The 20932-nt window shown below is 37.4% G+C and overlaps 1 protein-coding gene across 1 annotated transcript in view; it reads left to right on the top strand.

The window, feature by feature from the left end:
- Positions 1-20932, top strand: part of LOC109614186 (AF4/FMR2 family member lilli-like) — a 313389-nt gene that overhangs the window by 71434 nt on the left and 221023 nt on the right.

The following is a 20932-nucleotide window of genomic DNA, read 5'->3' as shown; positions in this document are numbered from 1 at the left end:
CTTCAGACTGCTGTCATTTCTAAGCCACTCGTCCGACAGCTGTTAAAATTGTTCCAGTGACAGCTCATTATATTGTTTACAAGCGTACAAAAGCATTTTGGTGAAAATTTTCCAGAAAAAAAGTTATTCGCGATGGAATTCAAGCGTGGTAGTGTGATTTCTTTATATTTGGCTGGAAACCCACCAGTGACTATCGTTAGAGCACTCCAGCATTTAAATGACTGAATAAATCGTTTGTGTCTCGTACCATCGCTCGTTACCGTGATACTGGTAGCGTAGCCCGACATCATGCTAGTGGCCAAAAAAACAGCAACATCAGCAGAAATGGTTCGAAAATTAAAGAAGCGACTTGATCGAAACCCGCGTCGCAGTGACCGAAATATGGCTCGTGAGCTGAACATATCGCAATATTCCATTCGGCAAATATTTAAAAATGAGCTCGGGGTAAAGCTATTGAAATTCCAAGAAGTGCAAGAATTTACATCGCAACAGAAAGAAAATTGATTCAGAAGAGCTCAAGAGTTGCTTCGCTTGGCCGAAAGTGATGAACTGCCGAATTTGGTTTTCTCCGATTAGAAAACATTCGTTGTTCAGGAGTTTGTAAACAATCAAAATGTTCGTGTTTACTTGCCAAAGAGGTCAGCTGAAAATGTGCTCCTCTGGTTGGTCACAAGGAATCCAAGCACCGGCCATGGTGATGGTGTGGGCCGCCATAATAGCCGATGGTCGCTCTCCGCATGTATTAATCGACCATGGCATCAGAATAAATGCCGAATATTATCGCGAAAATAATCTGGAGGGTGTATTTAACCTTAGACACGCAAACATTTTGGCCGCAGACCTTGGACATTCCAACAGGACTCAGCGCCATCGCACTCAGCACGCGCCACCCAAGAATGGTTAGAAAATGAGGTTCCTCGCTTCATTTCCAGCGCACAATGGCCACCAAAATCTCCGGATACCAATCCGTTGGACTATTGTGTCTGGAGTATTTTGGAAAGCAAAGTAGGCACTAAAAAATACCAAAGTGTCGATCACCTCAAGCAAGCGCTACGTCGGGAACGGGCCAAAATACCGCAGAGCAACATTCGGGTAGCGTGAGACGGTTTCAGTGGCCGTTTGAAGGCTATAATTCGTGCCAAATTTCCGATATTCGGTATTTTGATGATCTGAACGACATTATTCACCGGAATTGTTTGCAATTTGGTATTTGAAGTTCGTAATAGATACTACAACCTATGAAAGAAAATTGTCTGTGCAGGTCCACGTCTTCGTATAGCCACCATATAATGGTACCTCCCGATATTCGGGCTTTTTTTGATGATTTTAGGGACATTTTTCACTGGAATTGTTTCAAATTTGGTATTTGAAGTTCGTAATGGATACTACAGTCTATGACAGAAAATTGTCTATGCAGGTCCAAGCCTTCATATAGCCCCCATATAACCGGACCTCCCGATATCCGGTATTTTGGTGATTTTAGGAACATTTTTCATTGGAATTGTTTCAAATTTGGTATTTGAAATTCGCAATGGATACTACAGCCTAAGACAGAAAATGAGCCATGTAGGTCCACGTCTTCGTATAGCCTCCATATAACTGTACCCCCCGATATTCGTATTTTGATGATTTTAGCTACATTATTCACCGATTTTTTTAAAGTTTCGCATTTGAATATTGTAATGGCTTATGACAAAAATTGCCTTTGCAGGTCCACGTCGTCGTATAGATCCCAATTAAACGCCTACATTTGGTATTTTTAAGTTCTTAACAGAACTTTTAACGGATTTTATTTTTTTTTAAAGTGCGGCCCTGCCGACATTGCAGCTTTGTTACTTTTTTTATTTATTTTTAAGACTTGAGCCACCTTAACAATTAGCAGACTTTTATATCAACAATTTAATTTGTATTTTCCCGAAAAAAAAAATCTCCAAAAATTCCAACTGCAAATTTTCCACATGAAATTCAATTCTCCAGTTCAAAAAAAAAAAAAAAAAAATAAAATAAAATAAAATAAAAAAATATCATGACACCATGCTATTTGGCGCGCAAAAATGTTTTCACTAAAAAAAATCTCTTTTTGCTGATTTTGTTGCCCGTTGTGAAAAATTGTATTTATTTGCTATAAACCAATTTTTCGCGTTGCTGAATTTTATTACCCGCATCGTCATCAAGCACCAATATCGCAGCAGCAGTGGAAGCGTCGCTACCAAACCAAATAAAACCAATTTAAATTTTTTGCCATGCCATAATAGACAACAACAAGGTCATTGAAAGTGAGAATTTTTAATAAAATAACAATTTTGCAAAGCTGTCGAAAAAAAGGAAAAAACAATTGGGCGATTAAATCAGGGAAGCACGAATAGATAAATCAACAAGCCACTATCGCACATTCGCTGCTTTGGGAGATTTGATAAGGGATTGCTGAGCGGTGAGAGGCGTCAACAGAGTCTCTTTGATCATTTCATTTCATCATCTAAGGACATATAAATTTTAAAATTTTTCAAAAATATTTCAAGAAAAATCCAGTGTGGCCAGGAATATCTAATGTTCCTCAGATTTTGAAATTTTAAATCTTTGATATCATTTCAACATCTAAGAGATAAAATTCAAAACATTTCAAAAATATTTCAAAATCCAGTGTAGCCTGGAATATCTAATTTTCCTCAGATTTTGAAATTTTAAATGAATTGTCCTCTCAAAGAATTTTTTTTTCCATGGAATATCAAATTATTCTAAAATTTTAATCTGCCAAAGTTACCTCCAAGTTCGGCAAAAAATGAATCACATCTGCTTAGTTTCTCCACTGCAAATTTTTTTTATTTTTATTCTTTTTTCATTTTGCGTTTATTGCAAATTTTTCCACATTCTTTTTTGTGGTATTATTCTATGGTGAGTTTTTTCATGCTCCAGTCTTGTGTCTTCTCCGGTGTGGGCAGCAAAACAATCGATGAGTCGGTTGCCAAGAGTTGAATTGTTTTTTCTTTTTCTGTCTGGCCAATTGGTTATTAGTTTTTTTTTTCTCTGAATTGTTTTATTTTACATTCAGGCCATTGTGTTAAACGAACGTTTAAGTTCAATACTCAGTGAAAATATTTACTTAAATTGAGATTAAGTTATTTTGTGAATACACAAAATAGATTGAAATGAAATATTGCTTTGCACAAGAAGAACGTGAGGGTAACCCAGAGAAGAGCTGAAGGTCTTCTTTTCAACAGAAGAGCTCGAGTTCTTCTTCTCCATAGAAGAGCTCGAAGGTCTACTTTTCCATAGAAGAGCTACAGAAGGTCCTCTTTTCCATAGAAGAGCTGCTGAAGGTCTTCTTTTCCATAGAAGAGCTGCTGAAGGTCTTCTTTTCCATAGAAGAGCTGCTGAAGATCTTTTGTTCCATAGAAGAGCTGCTGAAGGTCTTTTTTCCATAGAAGAGCTGCTGAAGGTCTTCTTTTCCATAGAAGGTCCTCTTTTCCATAGTCTTCTCATAGAAGACCCGAAGGTCTTCTCATAGAAGACTCGAAGGTCTTTCCATAGAAGACTCGAAGGTCTTCTCATAGAAGACTCGAAGGTCTTCTCATAGAAGACTCGAAGGTCTTCTCATAGAAGACTCGAAGGTCTTCTCATAGAAGACTCGAAGGTCTTCTCATAGAAGACTCGAAGGTCTTCTCATAGAAGACTCGAAGGTTTACTCATAGAAGACTCGAAGGTCTTCTCATAGAAGATTCGAAGGTCTTCTCATAGAAGACTCGAAGGTCTTTTCATGGAAGACTCGAAGGTCTTCTCATGGAAGACTCGAAGGTCTTCCCACAGAAGACTCTAAGGTCTTCTCATAGAAGACTCGAAGGTCTTCTCATGGAAGACTCGAAGTTCTTCTCATAGAAGACTCGAAGTTCTTCTCATAGAAGACTCGAAGGTCTTCTCATAGAAGACTCGAAGGTCTTCTCATGGAAGACTCGAAGGTTTTCTCATGGAAGACTCGGTGGTATTCTCATGGAATACTCGAAGGTCTTCTCATAGAAGACTCGAAGTTCTTCTCATAGAAGACTCGAAGGTCTTCTCATAGAAGACTCGAAGGTCTTCTCATAGAAGACTCGAAGGTCTTCTCATAGAAGACTCGAAGATCTTCTCATGGAAGACTCGAAGGTCTTCTCATAGAAAACTCGAAGGTCTTCTCATAGAAGACTCGAAGGTCTTGTCATAGAAGGCTCGAAGGTCTTGTCGTAGAAGGCTCGAAGATTTTCTCATGGAAGACTCGAAGGACTTCTAATCGAAGACTCGAAGAGCACGTGGTCTTCTCATAGAAGACCTTGGGGTCTTCTCATAGACAACCTGAGGGTCTTCTCATAGAAGACCTGAGGGTCCTCTCATAGAAGACCTGAAGGTCTTCTCATAGACGACCTTAGGGTCTTCTCATAGACGACCTTAGGGTCCTCTCATAGAAGACCTGAAGGTCTTCTCATAGAAGGCCGGAAGGTCTTCTCATGGAAGACCGGAAAGTCTTCTCATGGAAGGCCGGAAGGTCTTCTCATGGAAGGCCGGAAGGTCTTCTCATGGAAGGCCTGAAAGCCTTCTCATGGAAGGCCGGAAGGTCTCTTCTCATAGAAGAGATCGAAAGTCTTCTCATAAAAGAGCGCGAATGTATCTTCTCATAGAAGACCTTAATGTCTGCTCATAGAAGACCTTAGGGTCTTCTCATAGACGACCTTAGGGTCTTCTCATAGACGAACTTAGACGACCTGAGGGTCTTCTCATAGAAGATTCGAAGGTCTTCACATAGACGACCTGATGATCTTCTCATAGAAGACCTGGCGGTCTTCTGATAGAAGACCTGAGGGTCTTCTCATAGAAGACCTGAGCGTCTTCTCATAGAAGACCTGAGCGTCTTCTAATAGAAAACTCGAATCTCTTCTCATAGAAGACTTGATGGTCTTCTCAAAGAAGACTCGAAGGCCTTCTCAAAGAAGACTCGAAGGTATTCTCATAGAAGTCTCGAAGGTCTTCTTCTCATGGGGCCTTCTCAAAGAAGATCTCATAGAAGACCTGAGGATCTTCTCATAGAAGACCTAAGGGACTTCTCATAAAGAAAACTCATAAAAAACCGATGGGTCTTTGTATATGTGATATTCGTATAGAAGTTTGATTGGTCTTCCAATAGAATACCCGTTTGATTTTCTTCTTCTCTCAGAGAAGTGTTGTAGGTGTTTTCCTACGGAAATATAACGCTTTTAGTTACAAGCGTTTTGCAATAATGACACACCTTTTGTTTATTCCACTTATATTAAATTGCATGAGTCAGTTTTTTTTTCTTTGTCTTGATGGCATGGGCAGATACCTTACCTTGACTTATATTTGCCAATTAAGGTAAATATTCTTTGGCAGAACATTGGGCAACAGCATTCGAAGAATATCTAAATGTCTATAGAATACAATGCTACTACCTACACTTGTCTGACAAGAAAATCATGCAATACTTTGACGATGATGATGACGGTGGCGATGTTGCAAGCTCATCGTTGGGCACAACAAAGTTGCAGTTGCAATTGCAAGTGTTTTCAATTGCATCATGACATCATCGTATTAATTATTATGAATGATGGTGATGATGAGTCGAAGCGAACAAAAAGCAAAAAAAAAAATAAGTCCGACTGAGAAATCTCAAAGATTTTCTTTCTCATGATGATGATGCGTTGTGTTCATGTGAACATGAAATTTGCCAGCTCGTCGTCGAAGAGAAAGAAGAAACGAAAACTGAAAGTTCTCCCCCACAGCCGGTGACCCCATTTCCTCGAAATCTCAGAAAATAAATCTCAATGTCAACACCACAACTTATCTTGTCATTACGTCTTTTTATTTTGATTTCCCTTCTTTTTTTTGCTGTGTGTCTTCATTCTGTGTTTTTTTTTTCTTCTTCTTCCACGAGATCATCATAATTTCACAGTTAACTCCAGCACACACAGAGACTCGCACTCAAATGCAGAAGAAAGAAGAAATATTTGACAATTAACTCATTAATTTTTCATAATTTATTGTTTTGTGATACGCATGACTGATATTAAATTGAGCGCTCACTCACATACACTACTTATTTGTGGCAGTCAACTCAACTATCGCATTGGATGGGGGGGGGGGGGTCGAACGAGGAAGGGAGGACGGCAGTCCAAGACAGACAAGACGACAGACCCCCACTTCTATATAGAGGTCTCCCGTTATCGTTACACCATCGCCTTAAACCACATCAACCGCACCGAGTGTGAAATAGATGTGAGTCCAACGATGCATGGAATACAAAATAATATTTTCAGTTCAAGCTTCAAGAAACACAAGAAACGAAGAAGAATGAAAAAAGAAAAATACAAATAAAATATAATAAACGACAATGGGGCAATAAATGTCTGGTCTGGTTGAAGAAAACGAAATCGCAATTAGGTTAGGCGTGAAATTTTGTGCCGCTGAGCTGAGCTGAGCTTAGGTCTTTTTTTTGGACATTTTTATACCCTCAGCCATATGACTAGAGGTTAAGGGTATATATCATTTGATACGGCCAAAACATGTCTCATCGAAGTAGAGATTTTAGACTCTAGGTCTCTTTGGACCAAATCCGTTTCAGGACATTTGGAGCCGATCTAGCGATGTCCGTCCGTCTGTCTGTCTGGCACTATAACTCTCGAAGTGAGTATCCGATTTGGTCCAAACTTGGTGCATCGAAATATTATTATCAAACCTAGATCGAGATCGGAGATGGGCAATATCGGTCCACTGCTTCTGGTACATCCCCCTCAAAAGGTCGAAACTTTAAAAAATATATATTTTACTGCACGGAAAGAGATAGGATCACCCGATTTTTTCCCCAACTTTGGATATCCCAATATCTGCATCAGTGCTATGTCAGGTGCGAAAATGGACAATATCGGTTCACTCCATCAAGTACCTCCCCCACAAAGGGTCAAAATGTTTAATAATTATAACTCTCATAAAATGCTATGTAAGGGTCCTATTGTCTTCAAAATATACACATCGCAATATTTTTATTAACCCAAGGTCTAGTGTGGTCGACCGACCGACCGACTTCTGGTACGTCCCCCACAAAGGGTCAAAGTTTTGAAAAATCAAAACGATCATAAAATTCGAAATAAGCATCCTGTTCTCTCCATATTTCACAATTCCCATTCTTTCTACTAACACAAAATCTCCCGTGAAGATGGAATATATCGGTCCAGTCCTTCTGGTATCTGCCCCACCAAGCTTTAAAATTTTGAATGATTTTATCTCTTATAAAATGTAATGTAAGAGTCCGATCGTCTTCAAATTACAAACATCACAATATTTTTAGTAACCCATGGTCAAAGGGTCAAATTTTTAAATATCCATGGCGCTCATAAAACGCGAAAGTAAAATCCGATTCCAATCAGACTTGGTACATATCAATATTTCGCCCAACACAAGATCTGTTATAAAGATGGTAGAGATCGGACCATTCCTTCTGGTACCTCTCCGACAAAGGGTCAAAATTTTGAATAATCTAAACGATCATAAAATCCGTAATAAGCATCCGGTTCACTTCAAAACACCCACATCACAATATTTTTATTAACACAAGATCTGTTGTTAAGATAATATATGTGTGTGAACCCCTTCTGGTTCCTTACCGACAAAGTTTCATAATTTTCAATTATTTAATCTGTTATAACTTCCGAAACAAGTTAGCTATCAGCGAGTTGTAAACTCTTTTTATCTAAATATTTCTTTCAACCAGAAACTTGAGATGAATATGAAATTTATGATTTCGCATAAAATTTAATACAAATGTTCGATTTTCTTGTACTTTTGCCCATACCAATATTTTTATCTGTATGGAAGTAGTCGATATAGTCCAAATCTGGTACGTCGCAATAAATACATCATATTTATTTAGGTCCCATACGAAATCAATATTGTCAATATTGGCCCATTCCATCGAAACCTACGCCATAGAGGGTCAACAATTTGAATAATCAAAACAGAAGTAGAAATATATTTAAATAATCGAACATTGGTTGAGGGTACATATCTGTCGGCAAAACCGACTGATACTTCTTAACTTGTTATCGGTAAGTCTAGGCAATTAGTGTCTGTCGAAAAAACCGCTCGCGTGGCGTGAACCAATGGTAAAAATCTGCTTGGATTGACGCTTCAAACGCGGTATGTCATTAAGTGATGTGACATCTCTGTCAAAAGTTATGGCGTTGCCAGATGGGTCCGTCGAATATGGACAACCCTGTAGGTTATAGTATATACTAGGCTGATCTATTACTAGACCTGATCTATTTATCCAACTAGAACTGTTAGGAACTACTTCGGTTTTATCAGACAATCAAAATTATACCCTGTTCCATGAAACCATGTTCCTAGAGGTGGAAATTTTAACATGAAATATAGATGGCGCCCTTACAGCAATCCTATTTCTCATTATATACAACTATGTTGCCTCTAAATTATGTTTATTTGTGTTCAGATTTTTGCGAAAATATACCCCAAAATTTGTATTGCCTCCATCTTGCAACCAAAAATATTCTACAAACCTCTGTTAAAGAAGAATGTTCAAATTGAAATATAGATGGCTCGTTTTTGAACCAATTTCTATCCTACATTTCATACAATGTCATAGTCCAAAAGGTTAAGCGTAAAATTTAGTGTCCTAATGACAGTTGGTTCTTAAAACGTAGCTCAGATACTTTTTATCGTTAAATCTAGGCAGTTAGAATCTGTCTAGAAATCCTTTCTAAGATATAGGTTATATGTTACCAATTAGATCGGTTTGGTTGGTCGAATAATTTTCTTCTAAAAACGTATGCAAAGTACTTATCGGCTTTATTATCTGGTATTCAAAAGTCGACCCATACCATGTTAGAGATGTATATTCAACATGGATTGTAGATGGTGCTAACAGCAATCCTTTTTCTCATTATATGCAACTAAGCCACCTTGTTTGATTTGAAATTGTAGTTATATTTGATTGTTCAAATTTACTGCAAAGATACATGTCTTCGCCAGGCACCAAAAAGTACGGCTCCATTTTATAAAAATTTGTTAAAGAAGAATATTTTCATTTTCAAGTTGAAATATAGATGTCGCATCATCGAGCACGTATAATAAGGCTAGAAATCCGATCTGAGATATTGGTTCTAAAAATGACTGCATTTATTTATCAGGCATTCATAAGTATGCCCTGTACCATGTTAGAGATGAATATTATTTTGAATAGTAGATGTCGCCACATTAGCAATCCTACTTTTTATTTTTCCGTAGCGACGTTGCATTAATTAGTTCGAAGTTGTAGTTTTGTATGGTTGTTCAAATTTACTATAAAAAATATACCCACTATTGCCTTCTCCCGGCACCAAAAAGTCCGGTTTCATTTTATAAAAATTTGTAAAAGAAGAATATGTACATTTTCAAGTTGAAATGTAGATGTCGCATCATCAACCCAATTTGAATCCTACATTTCATATATCCAACGAGGATATTTATTTTGGTTCGACGGTAAAATCCCAATTGGTGGTTAGCTTTTGCTTATTTATTTTTTTCTTGGCCTAAAAGTATGCCCTATTCAAACGTAAATATTATAGAAAAAAATTTAAGTATAGATGGCGGTATTTATATGATTAAGTCAATATCAATAATGTTTTTCCAATTTACACTTGGAAGTTCTATTTGATTATTTAAATAAACTAACCATATCATCTATTGCTTAAATCAGAAAATCACAAAAGTGCCCCGTACTTTAAAACCCTGTTAGGTATGATACATGAAACTGAAATATAGATGGCGCATATCCGCACAAATACTCTACGTTTCATACACCCAACAAGACTAGATTTTTTGGGTTTATGTCAAATTTTGTTATTCTTGCTTGCATGTTATTTTTTCCCAACATATTGGAGAATAATAATAAAATTTTAGTATAGATAGTGTTGGTGTTATCATGAACGCAATATGGATGTTGTTTTCCCAGTTATACTTCTGCATTGTGGTTTGAGGAGTAATAATAAGAGGGATGTCATTAATTCCCCAGGGTATAGGTTAGAAGGCACATATGTACTAGTCCAGAATCTAAACATCACTTAATAAAGAATATTATTTTAAATATGGATATGGTTTGACACAGGCACTTATTTGTCTAAGAATTGACTAGACAAATAAGTGCCTGTGTCGAAATTAAATCTGCCGAGATTCAATCTATGCCGTTTTACCCTATTTTAGAACAGTATTACAGTTTAAATATAGATGGCACACAATTAATCCCATAACAAACCTAGATTCTTATCTTATCATATCAAGTTAGATCGGTTTGCTAGGATCGACTTCGAAGCTCTCATAATTTTGCGTTCATTTTAGGTAATCAATTAAGTGAACAAGACGGTCTTTTCATGCCGTCCATAGAAAAAAACTTAAAACGGTAAACATTGATGTATACGCCATCTATATTTGAGTTTTATTGTTTAGTGAAGTTTTTGATTGGGCGAAAGAAAAAGATATAGAGCTTTTAGTTCAAAACCGATGATAGTCGAAATAATTATTGTTTTTTTTTTCTGAAGTCCTATGAAAAAGGTTATAGAATTGAAATATAGATGGTGTCCGTTATGCGTATATTACCTATCTGCACTTAGTAATTAATTTCTCCATAGGGAGCAGCGAAAATACATTAACTGATACAGTTTTTAATACAATATCTATGATGGTTGAAACAGTTATTGATTTCCTGGCGTCTATTTTCAAAATTCAAATTCTATGTCCGAACAACTTATTCTAATTTTAACTTCAGAACAGGCATTAAATACTTTCAACTATCAAACTGAGTGGAACTATTTGAGGATTTCTTTAACACTAATTCAAATCATAATTTGAAAGAACTCTTGACTATTTTATATTTTAAATATTCACTTAAATACTTCGCAGGCAGAGAGTAAAGCAAATTCCAGGACCAAAGTGATAAGGCCGTCGTCTGTGTTTTTAATTATCTACAAATCTTTCCTAAGAACATTTCTTATTAACAGGATGTCATTTACGATTTTGATTTAGTTCGACTGAATTTGGACATAATTGTCATTGTACTGAATACTTTTAGGAAGGCATCAATTTAAAACGAAAAAGAAAAGCTCTTGTTCAAAGTTGGACCAGACCATTTGAGATTTAATCCTGTAGTTCAGTGCTAAGAAATTGTCTGAGCATGTGTGATGCATGCTTTTAGGGGTTGGCCAGTCATCAGCTGTTTGATACCAACTTGAATCTGAGAGTCGCATTAAATGAGTAAATTGGGTAAAAACATATGATAATTACTACATAATACTCATTTCCTCATTGTCGATTGATGGTAGATATTTTCCAATCCCTGGAATGGTCCCTACCAAGGCAACTCCAGGTTTGAGATTCTTTGAGCCACAGAAAAACATGGACATTTCAATTTCCTTGAAAACAAAGTTTATTGCCATAATTTGGATTTTGCCAATTTCTTTCCCAAATTCATAGCAAAGCCCCGGCCGTCCACTAAAAAAACGAAAATCATTTCTAAGGCCACAATGGCATACCAAAAAAAAAAAAAAAAAAAACGATCCCCCTAACCTTGGTAATCCCTTAATGATAGTGTATATGATTGTTTGTGAAATATTATTATTTATGGCAATTTATTATTTGGATTTCCCTCATTGAGATAAGATAGCCATAGCCAAGCGCTACGTCGCGTTGTGTTTCTTCGGCACGACGTTCCGTTTGGTGGTGTCATGACTTCGTAGCGGAGGCAACAACTTTAGTCGCTTAGTTTGCTGTTTTTTTTGTTTTCTTCATATTTCTGATAAATGATAAGTGGAATTTCTATGATTGCCTCGCCGCCAATGCAATCGCCATAAAATGTATTTGAGTAGGGCTTGCCGCAAAAAGAAAAAAAAAAAAAACAAAAACTGAAAAAGAAAATATTTTGTTGTGAAATTGAAATTTATGACTTTGGCAATATGTCTGCAGATAAGACCAACGAAGTTATTACAAAAGTTAAATTACAGACATTCTCACCAAATGAGGGAAAAATCTCTCGGAAATATGGGTCAATGTGAAAATGGGAGGAAGTGGGTTTTGGGAGGCATTTTTTGTGGAACCGATAACTTAATTTTAGTCATATATATTGAGATTTTATCTTTGTCTCAATTTGCAAATATTTAAACTTTATATTTTCTTGTTTCTTTTCAGGTGAGTACTTTCTCCATGCCATGAAAGAATTTTAAAAATAAATGCTGGGGTAAGACACAAAATCTTTAACATAAAAATTAATGAATTATATACTTAAAATTTCAAACTTATAAAAAAATCAAAGGCAGCTTTAAGTTCACTCTTGCTGAAATCTTTTATTCTCCGCCATGGGAAAATGTAAATATTGCCAAATCTGTTGTCCTTAAAATCCATATAGACTCAACAAAAATTTACTGATATTATTAACTGGCAATAAGTTCAAAACCGGAAAATACCTTGAATAATCTATGTCGATTTCAAAATATAGAGCTGCAACAACTTTGGTAAGAAATTGCAGCCAAGACCTTCAAATCCCCTCAAATTTACAAAAATTTCATTTTCCTGCCAATTCCGTTGGAAAGTGTAAACCAAACCATCGAAAGCCTAAGAAGCAGTAGTCGCCACAAAGAGGACGCTCTACAAAATAACGTATTTAATGTCTTGAATCTTCTAAATACTTAAATTTGGAATTAGATAAGTTTTTAAGAGGCTATATCAACTAGTAGGTATACCATGGCGCCCAATGGGACCTTTAAAGTTTTAACATGGATTGAATCAGCTGATGACTGGTTAGCCCCTATGAGTATGCACCATTCATTCATGGTCCGCAAAATTCATAGCGCTAAATGGGATATGCAGTGACTGTAAATAATTTAACAAATCAGGAGTTATACTATGTCACATCCTGAGCTATACAAGTTTTTATAGAAAAGAATTTAAAACCTCGTTGAGACCCTATAAGTCCTATACATTTATTTTCTGGAGATACCAGGGGGCTATACCAAATAGTTGCCCTGTATTGCAAATTTTCCGCAGAGAGTTTTCGTGTCTTCGCAGAATATGAATCATAAAATTGTAAAATAGGTTAAGAATCTTTGAATTCTTCAAAATTTTGAAAACCGAAAGGAGGCTTGGCACTGCTTGGTCTAAGGTACGATTTTTTGGTCATTAAGAGGGACATAGTATGATATATTTAAAAATTTAACAATCTAAATTGTCAATGTTCATGTCATTTATAGATCAAAGGCGTCCCAAATAGTTGTATCAGACTCGGGTGGCCCTAATGGGGGTGGGGTCATTCCTGTTTTTAGTAAATCTATCTGTTCCAATTAGCAAAAATACGTATTATGGACTGAAAATGTGAGAATGGAGACTTAATAGCAATCCTCCTAGTTTTCCTCGTAATTCAAATTATATAATTTGAATGATCCTCTCCGTATGAGACGCTGATGTTCTCCCAGGTATAAATAAGTAAAACAAAAGGAGGATTAGTTTAAATATAAAATAAATTACCGTTTATTGAGTTGTTGTCAAACCGACTCGACAGATTACCTTTTTTATGCGGTTAGCTCCGTAGCTAGAAAGAGAGTGTCCATAGGAAAACAAAGTGGCAATGCACCGAGGTGACTGGAAGCACCGACGCTTCCAGGAATTCTCCAACAGCAACACGGGTTGAGACAGTACCCAGAGAGAGTTGTAGAGAAATGACTTGGAAAAGCTGCCTACGGTCCGAGCTGTGCGAATGTAGGCTCCAAGGAGAGCTGTAGGGAAAATCTTTAGAGTAGGAAGCGAACGTAGGCTCTCTGGATCATTTGGCAATATGCAATTCTAACTTAAACATGAATCTCTGTGGAATAAAACAGCTGATGACTGGCCACCCCTAAAAGTATGCATCATATATGTTCTATTGATTTCAATGGTCTGATATGTTTCAATATAGTAATCCACCTACTTATACTCTTAATTCAACTACTGAATGCGTTTAATTTAGTTCTCTAGGTTTTAAATTGAAATGTAACAGCTGATGAATGACCAACTCCTAAAAGTATGCTCCATACATGATCTTTCATATCATTGACCATATTTGGATTAAAATTTGAATAAAGTAGGCATTGTGAATAGTATGACAATAAAAATCCACTACTAGTATAAAAGCTGTAAAATCGGCCGGCTCGAACTTTGAATAACCTCCACCGTTTGGAACGAATTTTTCAAAAAATCTTAAAAATACCACATGTAGCCATCATATTAAGGTCTAAATGTGAGGTGGACCTACATAGGCAACTTTTGTCATAAGCCATTACAATATTTGTGGGGTCTAAAATGTATATTTGGAGGTGTTACAAACGGAATGACAAACATTAATATACCCTCCATACTGTGTTGGAGGTTATAAAAATACGAAGTCCTCGCAGTACCATAATTGTTTTTATAGAACAAGTCATTTTATCCCCCTTAGGGTTTATCAGAGAAAATATCCAATGTCCTTGAGGCATATAAAAACACTTTTTTGAATAATAATAAATGCGTTAAGACAGAAGATCTGTAAGGCCGTTTTATATAGGACACTAGCAACCCAGGTTTATCATACGCCCATGCTCGAAGACTGACCCTCATAAAAAGTTCATGATTCTAGCTTCAGACGTTTCGTCTGGTCGTTAATTCTACGTCAGTCAGTTATTTCACTACTATTTTATATATCTTGATTAATATCATATAATAGGAGATCTGCAAGGGACTGGTTGGGTCAACAAAGTCATTTTATACACAACCTTCAAGGTATTAGAAGAGAAAATCATCAGGGTATTCTTATAAAAGATAATCAAGGCTCTCCCTGTGGAGGACTTCTAATGTCTTCCTAGAGAAGACAAAAACTTCATATGGAGTACTTAAATCAAGAACCATCAAGGTATTTTTATTCAATACCATCAAAACCAAAATGGTTCCCAATATAAATTTCATATTATGGCGAAATTAATTGAAACATTTATTTTTGCAATTGATATCTTTTGGCCGTCAATCACATTTTGTGTTTTTCTATAATTTGTTGTTGCTATCTGCGATTTCTATTTTTCGTGTAGTGACAAACAGCTTTTATCACGTTTCCTAATCTATTCCAGTTCGTGGTTGTTCTGACGTTGCTGTCGTTTTAATCAAAATTGTGGTTGCAAGTCGACTTTATCTGCCATTTATTGCGGCGGTTTTATAAATTGAAGGGTTAATTTTATTATTTTTATTATAGAATAGTTAGTTTTTTTTGTAAATTTTACTATAATAACCTCTCTACATGAGGTCAGTAGGACTTAATAAAAAAAGGGCCAGAACGTCTCTTAGTTCCAAGTGGACATTCATGGCTATAAAGTCCCAATAGGGACAATATTTAAAAGCCCAGTCCGGGACAATAGGGTCCTCTTGTAAAATCTTAATATGGACTACATAGAAGTTCGATAGGGGCTTCCATTTAAGGACAGTGGGGAGGGTTGGTAGGGACTTCATTTTGAACACTAATAGTGAATTTTTATACAACGTTAGCGAGAATTTTCTTAAAACGACCTATAGAAGGCAAGATAAGTTTCCGATAGAAGGCCAACTGGGACTTCCAATTGCTGGAGGTTAGAGGATAAGAGAGACTCCATATAGATCAATAGGTACTTCGTATAAAAGGGGGGAATGGACTTCCAATAAAAGGTAGGGACTTGCTATAGAAGGCCTGAACAGACTTTTTAGAGGGCCTGAAGAGGTTTCTATAGATGGTCTGTAAAAGGCCTAGAGGGGTTTCCTATAGAAAATCTGTAGGAAGTTCCTATGGAATGCCTGGAGAGTCATCTTATGGAGGGCCTGGAGGGACTTTCTATAGAAGGTCAGTTGGGGCTTCCTATAGAAGGCCTGAAGAATCTTCATACTTCCTATAGAAGACCAGTGGGGAGTATCCTATGGAAGTGCAAAATGGACTTCCCATAGACGGCCGATAGGGACTTTCTATAGAAAACATATGGGAACTTTCTACAGAAGGTCACCAGGAACATTTACTAGGAGGCCAGTGGGGAATTACTATAGAAAGTCGGTAGGGACTTCCTATACAAAATCTGTAGGAACTTCCTATGGAAGGCCTTGAGAGACATCTTAGGGAGGGCCTGGAGGAACTTTTTATAGAAGGCCAGTTGAGGCTTCTCATAGATGGCCTGAAGAAACTTCCTACTTCCTATAGAAGACCAGTGGGACTTCTTGACATGTGGGAACTTTCTACAGAAGGTCAGCAGGGACCTTTAATAGGAGGACAGTGGGGAATTACTATAGAAAGTCGGTAGGGACTTCCTATAGAAAGTCGGTAGGGACTTCCTGTAGAAGGCCAGTGATGACTTCCCATAGAAGGCCAGTAGTGACTTCCTAGAAGGCAAGTGGGGAATTCCTATGGGATGCCAGTAGGGATTTAATATGGAAGGCCAGTAGGAATTCCCTATGAAAGGGCACTGGGGAATTCCTATGGAATGCCAGTAGGAATTTCCTATAGGAGGCCTGGAGGGACCTCCTGTAGAAGGCCTGGAGGGATTTCCTATAGAAGGCCTGGAGGGGCTTCCTATAGAAAGCGCGTAGGGACTTCTTATAAAAGGACATGTGGGACTTCCCATAAAAAGCCAGTAGGGACTTCTTGTAGAAGGCCAGTTCGGACTTCGTATGGAAGGCCAGTACGGACTTCGTATAGAGGCCAGTACGGACTTCGTATAGAAGCCAGTACGGACTTCGTATAGAAGGCCAGTACGGACTTCGTATAGAAGGCCAATACGGACTTCGTATAGATGGCCAGTACGGACTTCGTATAGATGGCCAGTACGGACTTCGTATGGAAGGCCAGTACGGACTACGTATAGAAGGCCAGTACGGACTTCGTATAGAAGGCCAGTGCGGACTTCGTATCGAAGGTCAGTACGGACTTCATATAGTAGGCCAGTAAGGATTTGCTATAGGAGACCAGTGAGGATTTGCTATAGAAGACCAGTGAGGACTTTTTGTAGAAGGCCAGTAGGGCCCTACTAGTTGGCCTTCTATAACAACCATTAGGTATTTCATTTTAAATACCAGAGGGGTCTCCTTATCGAAGGCTAGTAGGGAAGATTTCTTATTGAAGGTCATTTTGGCTTTTCTATGGCAGCCAATAGGGGCTTCCTATAGAAGGTGTCTTACAGGACCAGTAAGGACTTCCCTTTGAAGCCCGGTATGAATTTCCTGTCAAAGGTGAGTGTCAGGATCCTTAATGCTAAGAAAAAATATTATATTTTTCTCAAAAGCCCATCCTTCGTTCATTACCCCTTTCCAAAAACGTAGGTGACAAAAAATATTTGGTTACCCTCCCAAAAATAAATTTCTACCAAAAAAAAAGGCTAACGACCATTTGTGAAATAAAAGAAGATTCATTTTTCGTAAACAGGCCATATCATAATTAGTAGCCGGCGGACATGTTCTCTTTTTTTGTTTTTGTTTTTGCTGTAAACCCAATCCCCCACATTTGACAAACAAAAAAGAAAATGTATTTTTGTCATATCATGTAAACTTCGTCAAACGGCTGGCCGGCCCGCTGCCTTGCCACCAACAACAGCGAGTCATTGACCCTGTTTTTTTTTCTTTCTTCTTCTTCTCCTTTATATTATTTTGTTGTGGTGTTGCTCCAAGCACCAGACTATAAAAAGGTCTATGTGTAGAGCTGAAAAGTGAACTGAACTAAGAATGGAATGAACGAAAAAAGAGAAAAACCTTGTTTGTAACATGACATTTAACTATAAACGACAAACTGTCTATCTGTCTGTCTGTCTATCTCTTCTTACACATCTATCGCCGCAATGTGTTATGGCGAACGTGATTGAGGATGGTTTGGTGGTTTAGGTTGCTGGTCAGTTACTTATTTTATTTATTTATTTTTTTTTTGTTTTTCAATATTTATTAGAAAAAAAAAGAAACAAGGACAATGAACGCTAAGGTTAATAGAAAATTTAATTGTCCATTTAATGAAATTTTCTTAATAGATTTTATTATATAAATTTAAGGGGGGTTGGGGGATTTAAGGAGTGAACCGATATATTCAATCTTCACACTAGACCTTGGGTTAATAAAAATATTGTCATGTGTGTAATTTGAAGAGAACCAGACTCTTACATCACATTTTATAAGAGTTATACTTTTGAGTGGTTGACCCTTTGTGGGAGAGGTACTAGATGGAGTACCTGATGTTGCACCAATGCAAATATTAGTATTTGCAAAGGTGAAGCAAAATCTGATTTTTTAAATATCGAGAGAGGTACCAGAAGCAGTGGACCGATATTGCACATCACCGAACTCGATCTATGTTTGATGATAATATTACGATTTACCAAGTTTGGACGAAATCGGGTACTCCCTTCGAGAGTTATGGTGCGTCTCAGCCAGAAAGGCAGGCGGACGGACATCCCTAGATCGACTCCAAAAATTCCTCAAACGGATTTGGTCCAAAGATATCTAGGGTCAAAAACCGTTATTTCGATGAGGCACCTTTTGGTCGTATCAAATGATATGCAAGTTGAGATTAAAAAACTGCAACCAACTTCAGACTGCTGTCATTTCTAAGTCACTCGTCCGACAGCTGTTAAAATTATTCCAGTGACAGCTCATTATATTGTTTACAAGCGTACAAAAGCATTTTGGTGGAAATTTTTAAGAAAAAATATTATTCGTGATGGAATTCAAGCGTGATATTGTGATTTCTTTATATTTAGCTGGAAAACCACAAGTGGCTATCGTTAGAGCACTCCAGCATTTAAATGTGAATAAATCTTTTGTGTCTCGCACCATCGCTGGTTACCGTGATACTGGTAGCGTAGCCCGACGTCAAGGAAGTGGACGGAAGAAAACAGCAACATCAGCAGAAATGGTTCGAAAAGTAAAGAAGCGATCAAATTTAGTGTCATTTAGTGGCTTTCGTACAAATATAGAAGACATTTCCAAAACCACTTCCATATCTAAACCACAGACACTCACAGAGACCTATATAACAAATTTCGGGATTTCAGCCTTATTCCTTCACGCAATACCGAATTTAGTGTCATTTAGTAGCTTTCGTACAAAAATATAGGGCGAATTTTCAAAACCACCTCTATATCTTAACCACAGACACCAACGGAAACCTAAATAACAAATTTCGGGATTTGGACACGGGTCGCAGTGGCCGAAAAAGTGGCTTGTGAGCTGAACATATCGCAATATTCCATTCGGCAAATATTAAAAAATAAGCTCGGGATAAAGCCATTGAAATCCCAAAAAGTACAAGAACTTACACCACAACAGAAAGAACACAGACTCAAAAGAGCTAAAGAGTTGCTTCACTTGGCCGAAAGTGGTGAACTGCCGAATTTGGTTTTCTCCGTCTCTTATGAGAAAACATTCGTTGTCTAGCAGTTTGTAAACAAACAAAATGATCGTGTTTACTTGCCAAAGAGCTCAGCTGAAAATATGCCCCTTCGGTTGGCCACCAGAATTCAAGCGCTGGCCATGGTGATGGTGTGGGCCGCCATTACAGCCAATGGTCGCTCTCCGCTCTTATTAATCGACCTTGGCATAGAATAAATGCCTAATATTATCGCGAAAATATTCTGGAGGATGTATTAAAGCTTTGGGCACGCAAACATTTTGGCCGCAGACCTTGGACATTCCAACAGGACCCAGCATCATCGCACTCAGCACGTGCCGCCCTAAATTGTTACAAAATGGGTTTCATCGCTTCATGTTCAGCGCACAATGGCCACCAAAATCTCCGGATACCAATCCGTTGTGTCTGGAGTAATTTGGAAAGCAAGGTTGGTACTAAAAAATACCAAAGTGTCGATCACCTCAAGCAAGCGCTTCGCCTGGAATGGGCCAAAATACCGCAGAGCAACATTATTCTAAAATTTGATGCTATTTACGATATTTTTTGCTTTCATTCAACAAATTTAAAAAAAAATGGAAAAATTATGGCTTTTGACTTTGTTGCAGTTTTTTCATCTCACCCTGTATACCACTTGTAAATCGGCATGGAAGAATTTGTATTTGATCTAAATGCGAAAATTTCAAAACATTTGGAAGAGGAGGGAACTTGCCCCTTTGATTTAGGTTACTTTACTATGCAAACTTTCAAAACGTCGATACACGTATTTTTTTATTTGTAGCTCTCCTTTCATAACCTGCTGAATTTTCCTGTAATTATTGAAAAAAAAAAAAATAATTTAGTTGCCCAGTGTTATTATCGGCAATATTACCAAAGACGACATATGCCTAAAATGAAAGGATTTACCGGAATATGAATCCGAATTAAAAAAAAAAAAAACAAAATATGGAATGGGGGTGAGGGGAATTTGTTCACCCTCTATTTAGGTTAGTTTGCGATGTGTATTTTAAAAATCCACCCGTCTGTGGAAATCATTCTAGCTTCTGTAAGAAATGAAGTAAGTTCATAAAAACTTACTGAAATGTGTATTATGTCTGCAGGACTTTTGGTATTGAATATGGGCTATGTAGGTCCACTCCTGCGTATAGCCCCCATATAAAGGTATCTCCTGATATTCGGTATTTTGATGATTTTAGCGACATTATTCACCGGAATTGTTTTAAATTTCACATTTGAAGTTCGTAATGAATACTACAGCCTATAACAGAAAATTGTCTGAGCAGATCCATGTCTTCGTATAGCTCCCATATAACGGTACCTCCCTATGTTGGGTATTTTGACGCTTTTAGAGGCATTATTTACCAGAATTATTTAAAATTTGTATTTGAAGTTCGTAATGAATACAACAGCCTATGCCAGAAAATTGTCTGTGCAGGTCCACGTTTTATAGGGTACCATGGAGGTTCCCTCCCTATATTCGGTATTTTGATGATTTTAGCTACATTATAAACA

The sequence above is a fragment of the Musca domestica genome, unplaced genomic scaffold, assembly GCF_030504385.1.
Source record: "Musca domestica strain aabys unplaced genomic scaffold, Musca_domestica.polishedcontigs.V.1.1 87, whole genome shotgun sequence".
In the NCBI taxonomy this organism is placed as follows: domain Eukaryota; kingdom Metazoa; phylum Arthropoda; class Insecta; order Diptera; family Muscidae; genus Musca; species Musca domestica.
This window is presented reverse-complemented; position numbering and strand designations above follow the sequence as displayed.